We start from the raw sequence: 17,000 nt of genomic DNA on the forward strand, positions 1-17,000 counted from the left end.
ATGAAGATTTCATTGGTAAGAAAATGCTGGCACAATAAGGAGCAGCTGTGATGACCATATATATATATATATATATATGAGCAGTATGTATGTTGAAATCGAGTTCTGCTTTAACTTCCCTTGCATGTGATTGGATATTCAGAGTGGATACAGGTTCATTTTATTTATTAACGTTCACTTTGCAAAGTAAACACACTTGCTGAAATTTAAATTGTACTGTGCTGGGTAAACAGTCTTTAGTAAAGTAACCCCAGCAGAGGGACTGACAGGTCTTCATGGAGCACAAGCGCAGTGATGTCACTGCACTTGTAGTCCATTGATTACCTACTTTGGCTTCATACCAAAAGGTCTGTAGCTCCATTTGGACCTTGGGCTAGGGGAAGAATCTGCAGGACCCTTCGCATTGATCACTGTTGTAGTACTCTGCAGGCAGTGTCTTCAACTGCAGCTGTTTGTATGTTTAAGATCTTAATCCACAATTTTCTACACATAATGTTATCAATGTTTTCATACAAGATTCACACAGTTTTCACCTAATTGTTATATTTTTCAGTTGGAATGAAAAATGTGTAAATCTTGTATAAATATTGTGACTCTTGAATACAAATTTTGATAAATTGGCCCATTGCCTGTAGTGTTATACTGATCCAGTGGAGCAACTGGAAATTAAACATCTCACAGAAACATAAAATAGAATTCCCCAATCAAAATTGTGTGATCAAGTTTTGAATAGGCAGTGGTGACTGAGAGAGAGCTTTTCCTTAAAATTGTACAGCATCACCTCTGCTGGTTCACAAGCCACCACTGTGTGGTGGGAGAGACTGTCTCACTGGCAGTAGTTGGATTTTATCCCTGCCGTTGCCATATACAGTTCTGTTGGCATCTTCTGTGTTAAGAAGTGATGTGCGTGGAGAAGAGACTGGAATGCTGCAAGATGAGACGGACGGCTTGTTAGGAGGTCTAATATATGTGTGAAAGATGCAGTGAGGCAAGGGGCACAGGCAGACTGTTTTATTGTGCTAATAAAGTAGCCCATCTAGCCTCATTGCTTATTTAAACCATGCTCTTCTAATTAAAAGGAAAAAAGGATTACTGGTATACTGAGCCCGATTCTATCTGCCAGTTTGACTTTCTGTCAAAATTGCAGGAGAACCTCTTTGAAGACATGCATTGTTTTATCTCGGGACCTACTAACTGTTCTGTATGTAGAGAAAGTCTTGTGTGTTTTTGTAAAGCAAGAAGTCAGCTTTCTATTTTTATGATGTACATTGCTGGCAGATTATTTTGATAGCTGCCTGGAAACATTATTGTAACGTCTTTAGGTGAATGCAGTTTATATATTGAATGCCTTATATACGTATATTGTGAAAGCTTCAGAATTAGTTATCCTTTGTACTGAAAAGTGTTATAAACCCTAAAAAGCTAACAGTATTGGGCCTCATGTATGAATAGTGTCTGAATAGGTAGTCGCTGCTCTGCCATTAGCCACCAATCAGACTCCAGCTCTCATTTTTGTAGTGCAGATTAGAGAAAGAAGAAAGGGCGATTCTGATTGATTGCTATAGGCATTGTATTTTTTGGCACTTTCTGCTTTCATGAGGCCCGTTTGGCTTTCATTAGTATTTTTACGTTGGATTGGTGAAAATTAGTGTATTCTCAATTCTGTAGGTTATAATATAGCTTTTTGCACCAAGTTGCTAGAGGTATACTAACCCTATTTTTATGTCATCATATGTATCTGATGTAAATATTGAAAGATGACAATATAATCATTTAAATGGATAATTGGTAGTTTTCTTTTTCTTTTTTTTTAACTCTTAACATGTTACTGGAGGCATCCATGGCACAAATCTGGTACAATAAAAGATGGTCTGTTTTGGCTGTCCTCATAACAATTACAGACAGGACAGTCTGTTCCTGTTGAATGTCTAGATCCATTAGACTAGGCATGTATGGCAAATTCTGTCAAAACCTGGACTTAAGGCTTGAAAGAAGTATGCACTCACAGATTTAACTGTTTGAAATGTGCTGGGACTTTATTGTTCTACTTCAGTGCAGGTACTTATAGAGCTCATAATTAAATGAAAAAAAAAAAAATATATATAAACAGTATGTTTGTGTATGTGTAAATTTAAAAATGATATTTCTCTTTTGTTCATTGTCAGACACAGCTCCTGATTCTTCTTAACCCTTAGGTTATACTGCCCCATAAAAGAGTAGGCCACAAGGCAGGAAAAAGCTTTTTTACACCTATGGGCAGTCCCAGGAATATACACCCACTCTCAGCTATAGGCACTTTTTTTCTGCCTAGTCAGGAATAGGGACCTAGTTTCTTGTTGGGATCTCTTGTCCTGGCGATTTTTTTTTTTTTTTTTTTTTTTAAATGAAATGAAATTTTTTCCTATCTTTTTTTCCTCTGAGAATCTACAATCAATTGCCGGACTGGGCAACGGACTGGTTGATCTAGATCCAGAGGGCCCCCCCAGTCTGGTCAGCGAGGGCGCGCAGGCCTCGACTGGATGGTGTCTGGTTGGCCTCTGAGTTAAACATCTCGTGAGGGCGCATACGACCTGGCCTCAGCCTGAGTTGCAGCGTTCCTCCTGGCCGACAGCCACCCACATTCCGATGGAGCGGTGGTCTGTCCGGAGCGGAACTTTGTTCCTTGTATGGTAAGTAGCTGTCTCCCCCCCCCCCTCTACTCCTGGAGGGTTTTGGGGTGGACGTGGGCCCCTCCCTGGGATGGTGGGACCCTCGGTTCCCCTCCTTCCTCCCAGCCCCTCCAAACTTTCGGTGGTCACAGTCTTTTTCAGCCCCCCCCCCCCCCCCCCGGGTAAGGTTATGAGCTGGCTTTTGCCACATGCTCTAAAGGGTGGCTTGTTGGAGTTGCTGCTGACTGGGTTTTTTTGGTGTGCAACTGGGGGTTGAGCAGGGTTCCTGTTACCCTGGGTGTTGGTGACTAGGGCAGGGATGTCCTCTGGGCTCCTACTGGTCAAACTATGTGGGGCGGCTCCTGTGAGGATGGCTGAAGCCACTGCCTCCCGTTTGGGTATCCGCCCTCCCCTCGGCTGCCCCTGGGTGGTCAGCTTGGCTGGGGCTCGCAGCTGGGTGCCCACAGAAATTTGGGCCACGGCTTACAGGCCGCCTAGGCCATGCGGCCGAGTCAGGTGCCTCCGTTGGGGGGGGGGGGGGCCACCCCAGTGAGTTTGGCTGAAACCCCCACTCTTCCTTTGGGCACCTGCCGGACTGGGATTTGAAAATGTAGGCCGCAGCCTGCTAGGCCATTCGGTCAGCTTGGCGCATCCCTTCATTTTTTTGATGACCGCCTTGCCGTCATTGTTCAGGGGACCTGCCCCTATTTAGCCCTGCGGGACCATCGGTTACCCTGCCTGTATTGCAGCGTACGGTCCCCTTTTAAGGGGGCTATATCCCATTGTGCAGACCTCTATGGAGGGACTCAGAAGGCGACCCCCCCCCCCCCCAGTCCCATTGGTGGGCCCTCAGTCAGCGTCCCCTTTGTGGGATCGCAGTCAACAGCCTTTCCCTGATTGTTACATCAGACCCTAATTTGTTTAGTCCGCCGCAGACACGAGTCACCCTGCTGGGTCTGCGTCCACGCACCCTGAGTGCTTAGATAGTGAGGATGATTCCGCTTCTCCTCTAGCCGCGAATGAAAAGGCGCTGGTGGATGCACTGTTCGTGTCAGTGGGTGAAATTTTAAAAATGGAGGTTGCGGAGGATGCTGCATCAGAGGCGCTAGTCCCTTTCGGCACCCACAAGCCCTCCAAAGCAGCAAGACCGTTCCCCTTTCCGCTTAGTTTGACAACATGTCACAAAACAGTGGGGTTGTCCAAGTAGCGGACTTGTCGGTTTCCAGATTGAATAAAGCTACCTTAATTCTGGTTGAGGAGTCCCTGGCCTTTACAGATCCAGCTGATAGGAGGGCGGAGGTTCTGGCCCGCCATATGTTCGCTGTGGCTGGTTCGGCACTTAGGCTGGTATTTACTATTGCCCTGGTGTTGCAAACTCTGACCGAGTGGGCTAAACTTTTATGCCAGGACCTGTAGGGGAAACCGCTCACCCCCTGTCTTGCGGATCAGTTGATCCAGGGGCTACAGTTTATCTGTGATGCTTCTTTGGATGCAGCTCCTTTGATTTCTAGGCTATCTGTATCAGCAGTGGTCCTTCGGCGTATTATCTGGCTGAAATGCTGGTCTGCGGACCTGACCTCTAACAAGGCCTTATCGGATCTCCCCCTTGTAGGGGATCACCTGTTTGGATCTACCCTGGTTGACATTGTTGGAGGTCTCACAGCGGGGAAGAATACTCTTCTTCCACCGGCTACCAAGGTCAAGGAGCCCTGTCGTAGACGTGGGCCATTCTCCTCGGGTCATGAGAGTTTTTTTTTGTCCCTCAGGGCCTTCAAGACAAGGGATCAAAAATACCATCCTCCACCGGAAGTTCCAAGAGGACCTGGTCTAGCAAGCCATGAGCGGGCTCTTCTAGACCTGCAGACAAAACTGCCCCTGCATGAAGGGGCGCCCTCATTCGTATCTGGGATAGGGGGACATCTTTGCTGGTTTCCAGGTCCCTGGACCTTCCTGGTACAGGACAAGTGGGGTCCACAAAGTTATTCAGTCAGAGGTTCTTCCCTTCCAACCTGCACTTGTCCCCAGATCGCTTACAGTGTCTCTTTGGGGCAGTGCAAGACTTGCTACTTTAAGGGGTGATTGTTCCGGTTCCTACTTTGGAATTTTTTCAGGAGTTTTTGCTCAAACCTCTTTACAGTTCCCAGGAAGGAAGGCAAGGTACGTCCAATTCTAGACCTCATGGTGCTAAACTGCTTTGTGCGGATACTGAAGTTCCTCAAGAAGTCCATTTGCACAATGGTGCCCCTACATCAGGGGATTTTCTTATCGCTTCTATCGACATCAAGGACACCTACACGCACATTCTAATATGTGCCGGTCGCCAGCGCTTCCTCCCTTTTGGCGTGGGAGAGGAGCAGTATCAGTTTGTGGTGTTGACCTTTTGGTCTCGCCTCTGCTCCTCGGGTCTTCACATCAGTGTTGGCCCCAGTGTTGGCATTGTTTGAGTCAGCTGGGGATCGTGGTACTAGTGTACCTGGGCGATCCTCTTCTGTGAGCGGAGTCTCGACTGCTCTGATGGACATCTGGAGACTACTATGCAAACTCTGAGGGAGTTCAGTTGGATTCTGAGCCTTCAGAAGTCTGTTTTTGGTTCTGTCCTCAAAAACCGGGCTGTCTGGGTCTGACTCTGTACTCGGCCTTAGCCAGAGTGTTTCTTCCTCTGGAAGACCTCCAGACATTGCAGGGGACAATTCCGCTTCTGTTGTTCAGCAGATGGTCATCTCTCTGGGCTTGCATGTGGGTACTGGGCCTGATGGTGTCCACGTTGGTGGTGGTCTGTTTGCACAGTTCCACCCAAGATCTCTGCAAAAGAGATTCTGGTGAAATGGGGACAATGATCCACAGTCTCTAGAGGTGGCTTTGTTCTCCGGTGCTTTGACAGGGAAAATCCTTCTCCCCCTGTACTGGACAGTTGTCGCCACGGATGCTAGCCTGTCCGGGTGGGGAGGCATCCTCAGCACAGATATGCTCAAGGGGTCTGGACTCTGGCACAGAGTCCAGACTGCTGATAATGTACTGGAACTCCGAGACATCAGACTTGTCTGGTTCATTGGACAATTCGTCTTCAGGGGTGTCTAGTACGAATTCATTCGGACAAGGCCACGGCCGTGGTCTTTTAATCATGGGGGCACAAGAAGTGTCCTGGCAGCTCGGCAAGTAGCCGGCATTCTAAGGTGGGCTGCCGATTTTGTTCCAGTCCTCTTGAACGTCTGCCATGACTTCTGTGCAGGATCGAAGCAGAAAGGATTCCTGTCATTCTAGTGGCTCCAGACTGGCCTTGTCGGTCTTGGTGTGCCGATCTGGTACGGCTGGTCGCTGATGCTCCTGGGAGACTTCCTTTCGGGGAGCATCTTCTGTTCCAAGGACCAATCTTCCATCCTGCTTTAGTCGCTGGCTTTGACGACTTGCGTGGTGGGAGTCTCTTGGGGTTCATCCTCGCTCCTTCTCGGTGGATCGGATCCTAACCTTTCATTGGGGGTTGAACAGCAAATTGATCTTGAGTACCATCAAGGGCCAGATATCAGCTTTGGCGTTTTTTCAACGACCTTTGGCCACACACTCCCTGGTGTATACCTTTCTTCAGGGTGTCCGGCGTTTGGTTCCTTCAGTGCGGGCTCCCTTGCCACCCTGGGATCTTAATTTGGTGCTTTCAGCTCTACCGAATCCTCCCTTTGAATATATTCAGGAGCTTTTCCTGCTTTTGTTGTCCCAGAAGGTGGCCTTTTTTTGGTGGCTTTCACCTCTGCGTGCAGGGTGTCAGAACTGGTGGTGTTATCCTGTCATACACCTTATAGTTATTCACAAGGGTAAAGTGGTCCTTCGCTCCTGTTCGTCATTCCTTCCTAAGGTGGTCTCTGACTTTCATTTGACTGAAGACATTGTGTTGCCTTCCCTGTGTCCCAGGCCTAAACATTCAAAGGAAATTGCCTTGCATGCCTTGGATGTGGTCCAGGCAATTAAAGTGTACTTGGCAGCTACGGAGGCTTTCAGGGAGTCAGACTATTGTGCTCACGGACGGACCTCACAAAGGGTTGTCCGCTTCCTCTGTGACCATTTCCAGATGGATCAGACAGACGGTGGTTCAAGTCTTTTCCATCAAGGGTCAGGTTCCTCATTTCCCTGTCAAGGCTGACTCTTTATTAGGGCGCCTAGTGCCTCCTGGGCTTTCCGTCATCATGCGTCAGTGACAGGTTTGCAAGGTGGCCACCTGGTCATCGGTGCACACTTTTACAAAGTTTTTATAAAGTGGATGTGTTGGCATCTGCGGATGCTTCTTTTGGCTGCTAGGTTTTGCAGGCTGCTGTTTAGAGGACCTGGTTCTCTTTGAGGGTATATTGTTTTTCAGGTTAACTCCAGTTGTTTATGGTAGAGCTCTGTTACCTGAATGGCTATGGTTAGTATTGGGAATTTTTTTCTGATTTTCCTACCCCTCGTGTTTAACACTGCTTTGGGACGTCCCAATTGTTAAGAAGAATCAGGAGCTGTGTCCGTCCATGAACTAAAGAGAAAATGGGATTTTTGACTTATTGTAAAATCCATTTCGCTGATGTTCATTGACGGACATAACACCCACCCCTCTGTGGAGTTGGCTTTTTTCTGACACTGCTTGTAACAAAACAGAGTGGCTATAGCTGAGAATGGGTGTATACCCCCTGGGACTGCCCATAGGTGTAGTCAAGCTTTTTCCTGCTTAGTGTCCTACTCCTGTAGGGGCAGTATAACCCAATGGTTAAAAAGAATCAGGAGCTGTGTCCGTCAATGAACATCAGAGAAAAGGATTTTACGGTAAGTTCTTACAAAAATCCATTCTTTTTTTTTTTTTTTTTTTTCTTGACTGAATTAACGCACAGAGTTTATCTAGTGGAGGGATGTCATTGTTTCCTTCTAATTAAATGTTTTCTGCAGAGCATGTGCTTAGAGAATATGATTTCTTAAATCTCAATTCTGGGAACTACTAAGAAAAAAAAAACTACCATTGCAATGGGACCTCCCAGCACTGCAATGGTTAAATGATCATTAACTTTATGGGATGAGGAATAGGATGTAATGCTTACCTCACTCCAGCATTCACTCCCTTCATCTGAGCAACGGATCTTCTGAAGCCTCTTCTCTAAGGCTGGCCATAGACTGTTTGTTTGAATCTCGGTGGGTTCAGCAGGGAACTATGTTTGAGCAGGCTGAATGATCGATCAACTTGGATAAAACCAGCCTGTCAGATTATACCTGCGATTACTGATATTGGCTATTATAGCTGCGGGCAGTAATCGCTGTGTTCTCCCAGCAGGGACAGTTTCCCCCACCACCCTGCTGGGAGAACACAATAGCTCCAGGGGAGGGATTCCCCCCATCAACACTGGCTATGTTGATTGGGAAATTAAGGCAGGAAAGAAAATCGTTCCATCTTTGGACAGCTTTAGATTTTGTACATGGTAAGACACTATGGTATCAAGGAAAATGCAGGACCGATAGCCCTGCATTGTACATGAGGATTGTAAGGGCCTGCCCACAATCTGGAGCAGGGGAGAGCACCAGAGCAAGGAGTGTAGTGAATTGACATTTTAATAATAATTCCCTAGAAATAACAAGCATTTAACCTTTTACTATGTGGGGGCAGGGCCCTGCAAGGGTAGTTTTTTTGATAATTCCTATAGTTGAGCTTAAATGCTATTTGCCTGGCTGTCATGTTGATCCATTGGCTACAATATTTTCAACCCCGGGCAAGTATGCAGGTTTGGAGTGCTGAAGCCACATGCTACATGCTTGCTTTTGGCTAGGATTTTAATTCCAGAGACAACCAGGCAACTAGTATGTAGATGAAACTGCCTACATTTCTACATTTTTGTTTACATTCATCATTATGGCAATGGAGATGCCAGAGATACTAAAAGGACAACCCTAGTGCTTGCTAGATCCAGGAGGAATCTGTAGTGGTTGGTTAAAATATTTAATTCAGATAATCATTATTTGCTCAAGAATCGTCAGTCCACTGCAGTTTCATGATGCCTATTAGACATGATGGATCTCTATTAAATCAATTGGATTGGGTGACAATCATCACATGTCTGAGGTACCTTTTTAGTGATTAAGTTGTGCCTGACATCAATGTATGTATGGGGAAATATTCTCAGAGGAAGAAGTAGGCTGGATATGCCATAAAACAGGAAATTGGTGAAGATGGGCATGGTCACTATGTGCTCTTGTATTGTAGTGTTGGGATTGCATAAAACTGTCCATTGTATATGTATTCCCTTTGTAGTAGGTACAGCTATGTAAACACAGTTAAAATTCATATTGTGCTTCAATAAACTCAAGCTTACCGCTACATGTTTTCATATTGTCAATAAATTGGTGCTGTTCTTTTGTCTCTGGATATATTTTTTTGCCTCCAAAAACAGAAGCAAAACCACAAAGTAGAAGAAAAGTCTAACTGGATATTTTTTAAAAGATTTCCTTCTACTTACCCTGCCTAATCTGCATTAAAAAGATCTGTGTACATACCCATTTGCAACCCGGTCCGGTCATGTGACTTGCAGCCATGTGTAAGGTAGTGGTCAACAATGGTTGTGAAATCCAGGAGCTGTGACATCACCCAAAGGCTCTCATGGCCCAGCTGTTGATGGCATTCCCTTCTGTCCCCTGTAGCAGCCATTTACTGACAGGGAGGCCAGAGCTGCATGATCACAAGACAAAAACTGTTTAAAAATATGTAAGTACACACAGGTTAAATGGGAGGAGGGGAGGGAACATTTGTAAGAATAGTTAGGGTTTTCTTCCTGCTTGATACCTCGGAATTGCAGAAGAAATGGGCATTTGCTGATGTGGTTGTGTACATTTTGGCATCTTTAATGGGATGAAATTATTGCATGCACTTGCCAATAAACTGGCGTGTGTAACCACAGTATATTCAAAGCAGAGCATGCAATTTGCTATGGGGCCTGAAGCACAGGGGCCTGTGTGGCTACACATTGATATATGCAGGTAGAAATTTTTACTTAATACATTTGGGTAAAAACATTTTGTTTTCTGTATTGCTTGAGAAATTACCTAAATCAATGGAGGTTAGAGGAATCATTAATGGTTTTCCTATTGGACCCAGTCTGTGTGTGCACTCTTTAGCTCCTAATCAGACATACAGGTAAAATTTTGATATTTTTTATAACAGTAAAGGCTATTTTTAGTACAAGCATTTTATATGGTTCTTATTAGATACACTGCTTTACATAAGCGTACATTCTCATCAGTGTCTGCCCACAAGGAGCTTACAATCTAAGGGCCCTATCTCATAGGTACATGCATACACATACTAGGGCCAGTTTAGATAGGAGCCAGCATGGATATTCACTTTCAATATCCAATCAGTAGATTGGTAGGGGGAAGATTGATAAAGGTTTTGCCTGAAGTCTCTCTCATGAGAAAAAAATGGGGTCTGTCCTTGCTGACCTTCCCTTGAAAATACTATTTGCCTTGCTGTTCATGACTATATTTTTGTTTAAAGGAGAAGTATAGCCAAACATCTCTTTTAACAAACCTGGAAATCATTCTGTAGAGTGCCAGAATTATTTATCTCTATATTTGGATTTAATGCTTAATTCTATGACCTGGAACAAAGCATCATGACTGCCAACATTCTCAGGAGTTCAAAAGATAGGGTGGTAATGGTGGACACAATACTTTGCTCATAAAAAGTCACTTTAATGGAAATGGAGAAAAGTGAGCGTACTAGTATGGGTGTGCTGTCTGGCCAAAGGTGTATAGCTAAAAACACTAGCCATACAGGGTTATAAATCCTTTGCCAGGTAAAGAAATCACGTGTATGCTTACACCAATCAGGCATAACTTTATGACCATCCACCTAATTTTGAGTAGAACCCCCTTTTGCCACCAATCGTGAAGATGTGGGTGCCACTGGACCACTCAAGGTATGCTGTGGTATCTGGCACCAAGCCGTCAGTAGCAGATCTTTTAAGCCCTTTAAGTAAAGAGGTGGGAGTCTCCAGGGATTGGATGCTCAATTGGATTGAGAGCTGCAAAATTTGGAGGCCAAGTAACACATCAAACTCTTGTTGTGTTCCTCAAACCATTCATGGATCATTTTTGCAGTGTGACAGGGCGCATTATCCTGCTGAAAGAGGCCACTGCTATCTGGGAATGCTGTTTCCTTTAAGGGGTGTATTTGGCCAGCAACGATGTTCAGGTAAGTGTCAAGTAACATTCACATGAATGGGAGACCCAAGGTTTTCCAGAAGACATGCCTAAAGCATCACACTGCCTCCGCCACCTTGCCTTTTTCCCATCCTAGTGCCATCTCTTCCCCAGGTAAACAATGCACACACACCCGTCCATACGCATGATGTAAAAGGACACATGATTCATTAAACCAAACTACCTTCTTTCATTACTCCATGGTCCAGTTCTGATATTCACATGCCCATTGTAAGTGTTTTTGGCTGTGGACACAGGCATCCTGACTGCTGTGCGACTACACAGCTCCTAAGACAATGAACTGCAATGCCCATTTTTTTTTTTCTACTTTCAATTACATCCATTTCAGGGACAACAGGTTACTTGTTGCCCAATGTATCTCAACGAGTGTCAGATGCCATTGTAACAAGATAATCAATATTATTCCCTTAACCTGTCAGCTGTCATAAAGTTATGACTGATTTTTGTATATTTAACTGTTTGCCTGGAGCTCTGTTTTAAATGATAATTTGTATATTGAGAACTTCTGTTTGTCTTTCAAAGTGCTGCAGTATTCTGCTCATAGCTTAATAACATCTATGACCAGTTGTGTTTGTAATAACTTGGTCAGCCATATAAGACTGGGATATTAGATATACTAGATTTGTTATAGTTTAATACATTCTATATGATATAATTGCTCAGAGATTTGTGGTGTCCCTACTTTCTGCGCACATTATGTAATGTCACTCTAATGTACTTAGGATAAATTGCATTTGTGGCTATTTAACCCATTTCTGTGCTTTCTGTTCTCTCCACTTAGTTCTTTTACTAAGTGAGAGTTCCACTGAAAAGCTTTGAGGAGACATTATGTGATCAGCAGTTGCTAAACTAGACTAGAATTATACATTTCACGGTAATTTCAAAGTGCTGTTCCACACATACTGCTCTGCAGTTCAGCACCAGCCCTCTTCTGGATTAAATAATGACCAGTGTCAATTATCCCACTACTGTGAGCCCAGGGCAGCAAGGACACAATCCCTAGGGTATCTTACTAAGCATTCCTGAGCTTGCTTCAGGGTACACCATTCTCTATTTTTTTTTACCACTGCCAGAAATGATAAAGGAACCATAAGGTCATGAGGCTGGACACAAGACCTCATTAAAATGGGTGTATACACCTTTTTTAAGCACAAAATTTGGGCTTCGAGTGGGGGCAGGGGGGAAAAAAAGGGTGGTATCGGGCTTTTAAAATGGAGCTCCAGATGTGTCCTTTCCCTTCAACTGCGTATGCTCCATATCCGTTTGCATCTTTCACAAAGTGAGGTACCTACCTTTTTCTTTATATGACTTTGCTAAAGAGGAATAAAAATACTGTAGCTGCTGACTTTTAATATAAGGACACTTACCTGTCCTTGAATCCAAGCTGATTCTTCAATGAGCTTCATGTCCAGGGGCCGGCATCTTAACCGGTTGCCGACCGCCGCAAGTACATATACTGCGGCGGTCAGCCCCGGCCAGGCAAAGTGACTTATGGGTACATCACTTGCCTGTCACTTGCTTGTGAGCCAATAGCGAGCGCGCGCCTGCCCGCCCCGGCTCGTTCCCTAGGAAGTCCGTGCGTGTGACCGGTGGACCCGATGTCCGCCGGTCACTCGGAGAGGGAGAAAGGCAGGCGGCTAATGTAAACAAGCCGCCTGTCATTCTCCCCTGTGTAGGAATAGTGATCATACGGTTCTACTATGTAGGACCGTTGATCACTGTTCCTACACCAGTAGCCATGTCCAATCACAGTTAGAAGCACACCCCTAGGGACACACTTAACCCCTCCTTCCCCAATAAAGTTAACCCCTTCCCTGCCAGTGTAATTTTGCAGTAACAGTGCATATATATATATATATATATAGCACTGATTACTGCAGTAATGTCACTGGTAACCCCAAAAATGTCAGTCAAGGGTCCGATCTGTCCGCCGCAATGTCGCAGTACCGCAAAAAAATCGTAGATCGCCGCCACTACGCGTTAAAAAAAATCCACCAAAAATGACAAAAATCTTTCCCTTAGTTAGTAAACGCAATAACTTTTGCGCAAACCAATCAAAATACGCTTTTTGCGATTTTTTTTTTTTTTTTTTAACCAAACATGTAGCATAAAACAAATTGGTCTAAAATGTTAAAAAATTTTGATTTTTACATTTTTTTGGGGGAATTTCATATTAAAAAATTTGAAAAATATTGTTATTTTTGCAAAAATTGACGCTCTTTTTTTGTTTATAGCGCAAAAAGTAAAAATCGCACAGGTGATCAAATACCACTAAAATAAAGCTCTGTTTGTGGGGAAAAAAAGGACCTCAAATTCGTTTAGGTACAGCGTTGCACGACCACGCAATTGTCCGTTAAATTCACGCAGTGCCGAATCGCAAAAAAACCCCTGGTCGGAATGGGAGTAAAATCTTCCGGGGCTTAAGTGGTTAACTAAGGGAAACCAGCAGTGAAGCCTTGCTGCTTCAAAGCTGACTTCCCACTGCGCATGCGCAAGCTTTGCTGCGCTTTATGAATGATCCTGCAGTCTTCCCCTTCTGGGACCTGTGATGTGTCCCAGAAAGCTGCAGGCGAAGTGGGAGCAAGTACCTGTCAAAACCAGAGGGAAGGGAAGGAGGCAAACAAGTGGAACTTCCCTTTTGGGTTAAGTTATGATTTAAGCCTGACAATTGGCCATTCAGGCACTAGGAAGGGCCGGAGTGACCAATTGTCTATATAGATGAAATATAGAAGGCCACTTGCTCCCAAAAATGTCAGGTATTTCCAATGACTACTGTTGGCAAACAGTCATGGAGAGCATGAGGAAGGTAAGTATAAAAAGGAGAGAAACTAATCCCAATTATTATGCTCCAAGGGACAGAGTGAAACGCGTTGTGGGCATGGCCTGGTTTGAACCCAGGCTGAGGTCGTCATACACCTAAGATTCATGGGGGATTGTTTTGATGTTCGACTAATGCGAGATCATCTTTGGTATGATGTGGACTGGATAAAACAATACAGTAACAAGCACAGGCCTGTGAATTTTTTATTTGTGGGACTGTCCCCTCTTTCTGATGTTCTAACTGAGTGGGTCAGAAAAATAGGGGAAACATCTCACTTTAGAATTCTGGGTAAGCTGTAAATAATAATGATCTAGATGTGTGGGGAATCTGACCAAAGGGCAAATGAAAATGGTTCCTAAAGTATATTAGCTCTTCTACTGCAATGAAAATGGATAAAATGTTAAGTAGTTGTATTTAGTGAATTGAAGAACTAATCATTTTAAAGCACTACTTCAACCATTTCTAATTTAAATGCAGCAGGGAAGGCTAGCAATTTTGATTGGGGCTTTTTTTTTTTTTTTTTAATTGTTTTTTGCTTTCTGTGCTTGCATTAAAAAGGTTTCCCCTGACTTTCTATCCAAGACAAAATTACAGGGAAGTTTCCTAGCGAGAACACAGAGAAATTGAATTACAGTTTTAAAAATTGTAAGGTGGGGAAGGGATAGAACCGATGACAGACTCACATTGCTGCCTTCATCACTTTTGGAGAATTTCTTTTCTCTTTAAATGCTATCCTTGTGAATGCTGGTCAAATTGTAATAAAAACCTGACCTGACAAAGGTTCTGCACTGTTCCCTACTCGCTATCTTTTGGTTGGGATCGGGCATCAACATTTCTTACTTTTTCAAATCGCCTTTCTTCACTGATGGCTTGGAATATTTTACTGTTACAAATGTGGGCCTGTAGAGCACTTCATTGATCATGAAACAAGCAAGTACAGATCCTGACACTGTCGCTACTAAAAGAAACGTGCTGAAAGTACTATGAAGCTAACGTTTTACATTTTCTAGGTCTGTCATGCTGATCCTGGCTTCCCTACTCACTCACTGATGAAACCCTCCCCACTTCTATGCTTTTTTTCTAGGTCAGGGACTCACTAGGTAGTAACAGAATGAAAATATTGATCAGAGAAGGGTATAGGTCAGTCTTTCCCAACCTTTTCAACACAGAGGAACCTTTGAATCAACTTTCTGGTTTCAGGGATCGCCTGCTAAAAATGTATTTATTTTTAACTTTGAATCCACGGTGGTGTGCATAAACAAAAACCATTAAGTGTACAAAAAAAGGTGCATGTGAAAACACACAAAAAAGTGCACCTAAGGGTGTGCTTTTTGTGCACCCCAAGAAAGTGTAGGACCTTACCCTGAACCCCTGGGGCGCAAGGCTCCTGACTGGGACAAGGTTTAGAACTTGGTCCACATGGCAAACTCCTCTCCTCCTGGCCAGCCAAAGCCAACCACTGAGTACTAAAGACAAGTGATGTGTTGGGCGCTTGTGCTGATGGATAGGACCCGCACTGAACTGCAGATGGAATGGAGGGATGTTGATCCTAATGTGGCAAAATCCAATGTTGGTTCCTGAAGGCAGCACTGTAAGCAGGCAGAAGCCGGAATCCCGCTGGCACATATGTAACAAGAAAGGACAGGCGCCACTCAGTAATGCAACCACGATTTATTATACAAAAAACATAGTACACTTACATGAGAGTAATGTATGGGCTTCTCCTGTTAATTCCTCAAACCCGTGGCATGGCGGACCCTGCTGGTCCGGCTGTGAGGAAGAGAGCGCCATGCCACGGGGTTGAGGAATTAACAGGAGAAGCCCATACATTACTCTCATGTAAGTGTACTATGTTTTTTGTATAATAAATCGTGGTTGCATTACTGAGTGGCGCCTGTCCTTTCTTCTAACCACTGAGTACTAGGTCGAGGATCTTCCCAGAAAGAGACCCCTTCCCCAGCTCAGAGGAAGAAGAAACCTGATGGCCACACATCCTCCCCCTAGACTTCAGGGTAAGCCTGAGGACTCACACCCTCTATCCAGTGAAAAAGAAAAACACAAAAGTGGAAGAGTGACTAAGCGTGAGAACAAAAAATGAAATAGTAGCCATGCAATGTGCACTGGCTAGGCCCTGAGGCCTGGTAGCAAAATCTGCCCTGAACGTAGCCAAAAGGCCCATCCCATAGGGTTGCAGTGCAGAAAAAGTTTTAGTGCTGTGACCATGTGCTCATTTACACGCTGGGTTTCTGCACCTACTAAGAGCACCCCTGTGGCTACCACTTCCAATGGGCACAGACACTGCTGACTCTCTGCCTTCCTAGCCCAGGGCCAGTCAAGTTAGACCCATTAAAAATAGTAGGAACTGGGTCCATCCAGTTTTGCTGGGGGAATTACTTCTGTGCCCCAATTGCCTGTGGGTGCCCCAGTTTTTGTTCCACTAGGTACTAGCCTTCAGATCCTATTTCTACCAAAAGGCCAAAATGATGACGTAGCACCCTTACAGGACACTGATAAGAACAGATATTACACATGATCTGAGCCAAAAGGCCATCTACAACTCATGATATATTAGTGTGATAGTCACTGTGAAGAATGCTCCTAAGGCCCCTTTCACACGGTCCGCCTCCGTAGGCGGATCCGTGCTGCTCAACAGGGGATCGTAAACACAGATCCCCGATGAGCAGAGAAAGTGACATCTCCCGCTCCGCTCTGTGTCACTGTCGGAGCCCCATGCATCTCTATGGGGGAATCGGATGAGAGCGGACAGGCAGTCCGCTCTCATCCGATTCCCCCATAGAGATGCATGGGGCTCTGACAGTCCAATCCCCTGGAGGGATGGAAAATAGAGTGACATCCGCTGCCCCATAGGGATGCATGGGGGATCCGATCAGATCCGCCGAAAAAACTGACAGGCGGATCTGATCGGATTGCTTGTGGGAAAGGGGCCTTACACTTGTGGTCTTTGGGAAGAATTGCCTTCTTTCAGATAGCTAAAAAGATCAATGGTGTCAGTGGGGACTCTCCTGAGAGGCATTCATTTCTCATTGCTCAAGGAACCTCTAGCAACCTTTGGAGGAATGCTAGGCTTCCATGAAATACTGATATAAGTGAGACTTGGAAAAAAAAATCCCTTCATCTTTTAATTCATGAGCAAGTATGTAAATGTTCTTTTCTAATCTGTTTTTTTTTTTTTTTTTTGGGGGGGGGGGCAGGGCCACATTGTCCAGTGTGAGCATGATTCGGTCTAACAGCATCTGTGGACATGTAACATATAAGTGCTCCCAAAGTGGAGACCTGAGCCCTATAAA

This window comes from Pelophylax lessonae, assembly GCF_965119305.1.
Source record: "Pelophylax lessonae genome assembly, chromosome: 2".
In the NCBI taxonomy this organism is placed as follows: Eukaryota; Metazoa; Chordata; class Amphibia; order Anura; family Ranidae; genus Pelophylax; species Pelophylax lessonae.